Source organism: Crocuta crocuta, unplaced genomic scaffold (assembly GCF_008692635.1).
Source record: "Crocuta crocuta isolate KB4526 unplaced genomic scaffold, BGI_CrCroc_1.0 scaffold467, whole genome shotgun sequence".
NCBI classification, from domain to species: domain Eukaryota; kingdom Metazoa; phylum Chordata; class Mammalia; order Carnivora; family Hyaenidae; genus Crocuta; species Crocuta crocuta.
This window is the reverse complement of record NW_027530632.1, coordinates 175,159-178,621: the sequence shown is the minus strand read 5'-3', so window position 1 is coordinate 178,621 and position 3,463 is coordinate 175,159. Positions and strand designations below refer to the sequence as shown.

General features: G+C 45.3%; 1 pseudogene; it reads right to left on the bottom strand.

Annotated features, from left to right (window-relative positions):
- Nucleotides 1-1,842: 1,842 nt before the first annotated feature.
- LOC144235104 (dr1-associated corepressor pseudogene) lies at nucleotides 1,843-3,090 on the bottom strand (annotated as a pseudogene).
- Between the last annotated feature and the right edge of the window lie 373 nt (nucleotides 3,091-3,463).

Below are 3,463 nucleotides of genomic sequence, written 5' to 3'. Positions count from 1 at the left end.
AAACAAAAGTGTTTTTTTCACAGAGGACACAATTGTCCATGTAGAAAAACCAAAAGAATGACCAAAAATTCCCGGAACTAGTACGTAAGTGTAGCGAGGTTGCAGGCTACAAAGGTAATATACAAAAGTCAATCTCCCTCCTTTTTGACAGGAATGAACAAGTAGAATTTGAAATTGATGTGATATTGATAGGAAAAGATATGATTCAAGAGGCAGAGAGGGAAAGATGAAGACCTGAGGCCCCAAGGTGGGAAAAAACACATAGTTTGGAACAATGCTGAGGGTGTCTGACCACAGCAAACCCCCTCAGAGGCGTAAGGTCCCTCTTAAGAATGCACCAGACCCCACCTACCCCCCTCAGGTTCCCCCAAGGAATTTGACCAAAGATCTGACTAAAAATAAGTAGACCATAAAATGTATGACCCACAAGGAATGGTATGGCCATAAGCCACCCTTCATACCATGGAAACGAACCAATCAGGAATGGACAACCCAGGACCTAGAGCTATCCAATCAGTAAGGATAGAACTTGAGAAGGAGCTAGAGGGAAAGAAAGGGGGTGCTGACCAGAACCTTATAAAACAAGGATCCTTGCCTATAGTCGCAGGCGTTCACTTTCGAATGTCCCCTCTGTGTAAAGAGAACTTTCCTGTTATTCTTCCTTTCTGATCTTATACTCTAATGAACTTCTGCCTGCTGATTATTTTGTGCCCACCTCTTCATTCTTCGAAGTGGTGAGACAATGAATCCCAGCTATTGAGGTAACGAATCCTGCAACAATATCGTTTACATTAGTGCCTCCCAGAAGTAAATACTCAGGTCTAAATCAAACAAAATATGTACAAGATCTATATGAGGAAAACTACAAAAATCTAATGAATGACATTAAAGAAGAACTAAATAAATGGAGAGATATTCCGTATTCATGAATAGGAAGACTCAATATTGTCAAGATGTCATTACTTTTCAACTTGATCTATAGATTTAATTCAATCCCAATCAAAATCCCCCCACGTTATTTTGTGGATATTGAGAAACTAATTCTAAAGTTTATATAGACTGACAAATACCCCAGAATAACCAATACGGTATTGAAGGCGAAGAACAACGTTGGAGGATTGACACTACCAGACTTTAAGACTTACTGTAAAACTAGAATAATCAAGGCAATGTGGTATTGGCGAAAGATACACAAACAGACCAATGGAACAGAATAGAGAGCCTAGAAATAAACCCACAGAAGTCTAGTCAACTGACCTTTGACAGAAGAGCAAAGGCAATACACTGGAGCAAAAGTAATCTTTTCAGCAAATGGGGCTTAGAACACCTGGATATCCACAGGCAAAGAAATGAATCTAGACGGACTTTACATCCTTCCCAAACATTAACTCAAGTTGAATCAGAGACCTAAATGTAAAATGCAAACTTATAAAACTCCTAAAATATAACTGTGATATTGTGACTTATAAGAAATATATACTTGGTCATTCAGATGACCAAACTGTATTTCTCATATATACATTTGGTCTTTGTCCACAGTTCCTGGCTCACAGCTCCTAAAACCCTCAGAGTTTCCAGTGATAAGAATGATCAAGGTGTCTTTTGTTATATTAATGAGGCGACAAAAGCCATTAGGTCACCTAAGGATGGAGCCTGGTTGCCGAGAGAACCAGTGACGTGATTGGATTTCAGTCTCACCCCACCCCACCCCCACCTCCGGGGGGGGGCAAATTGAATTTAATTGCTGAGATACTAGTTTTTTGATGAATTGAAGAACAGTTTTATTTTCTCTCCTCCCTCCAGAGTAACTAAAAAGGGCTGTGGCCTGAAAGAAAGAGGGCACTAAGAGTCATAGTCATTCTCATCCCCTGCCATCAGGTGCTGAGATGCCAAGGGTTGCGGGGGGCAGAGGCAGAGTTGAGGTGAAGGGCATGAAGGGTGTGTAGGGGGGGCAGTCTAAAAGTGAGCAAGGGGTGGCTGGACTGAGGTGGAGCTTGTGGTATTATGATAGCAGAAGATAGGATTGAGTAGGCAGAGAGGGAAAGGTTAGGACCTGAGGTTCCCGGGTTGGGAAAAAAATATTTTGGAGCAAGGCAGGGAGCCTTTGACCACAGTAAGTCCCCTCAGGTGTAAGGTTCCTCTGCCGAATGTACTAGACCCCACCTACTCCCCCTCAGGTTCCCCCCAGGACCTTGACAGAAGACCTAAGTATGGCCACAGACCAAATCAAAACCACACTGAGATACCACCTCATGCCGATCAGANACAAACTGAGGGCAGATGGGGGTGGGAGGGAGGGGAAGGGAGGTGATGGGCATGGGGGAGGGCACTTGTGGGGATGAGCACTGAGTGTTACATGGAAACTAACTTGACAATAAACTATTTAAGGAAAAAACAAAACAATGGACATGAGCCAATCAGGAATGGACAACCCAGCACCCAGAGCTATCCAGCCAATAAGGGGAGGACCTGAGAAGGCGCAAGGGGAAAGGGAAGGGGGAGGGCTGACCAGACCTTATAAAGCAAGGATCCTTGCCTATAGTCGCGGGCATTCACTTTCCAATGTCTCCTCTGTGTAAAGAGAGCTTTCCTACTACTCTTCCTTTCTGATCTTAGATTTGAGTAGACTTTTGCCTGCTGCCCATGTTGTGGCCACCTCTTCCGTCTCTGGAGCAGCGAGACAACGAATCCCAGGTATTGTGGTAAAAAATCCCGCAACAATATCTCCTCTTCCCCGTCAGTGTCTGTGTCCTCAGCCTCAGCCTCCTGCCCCAAGTCGTGACAGCTACTTACCCTTGCCTTTGCTTCCCATCCCCCCATTCTTCAAGCCACTGCTGCCTGGCTTCCGGCCCCTGGGGGCACTGTTGTCTCTTTCCATGGGGTTGTCTTCCCCCACCTCCCTTCGCGTCTGCCACAGAGGCCACCAAGGTCCTCTCAGAACTCAAACTGCTGCTCCGGCCCAATGCCCTGCTTCAGGTGGGATGTGGTCATGGTCTTGGCGTTTCAAGTCTGGGTCACCCGGCAGGCCTTCAACAGCCAATCGAATCCATCTGTCAGAAGCACAGGTAACCCCGGGCTTGCAGCTGGCATCCAAAGGCGGGGCAGTCTTGTAAGACCGAGATTTTAACCTGTGGAATCTGATGCTACCTCTAGGTAAATAGAGTCGGAATTAAGTTGAGTTGTTAGGACACCCAACTAGCGTCTAGAACATTGCTTGGTGGTGTGGGGAACTGCCCCCCCCCACCTTCCCACATGAAAATTGGGTGCCCATACCACAAAAGAATAGCATAGGAAAAAAACCTAGATGATCTTGAGTATGGTGATGACTTTTTTTTTTTAAATTTTTTTTTTTAATGTTTTATTTATTTCCAGGAGAGAGAGAGAGAGACAGTGTGAGCAGGGGAGGGTCAGAGAGAGAGGGAGTCACAGACTGAAACAGGCTCCAGGCTCTGAGCTGGCAGTC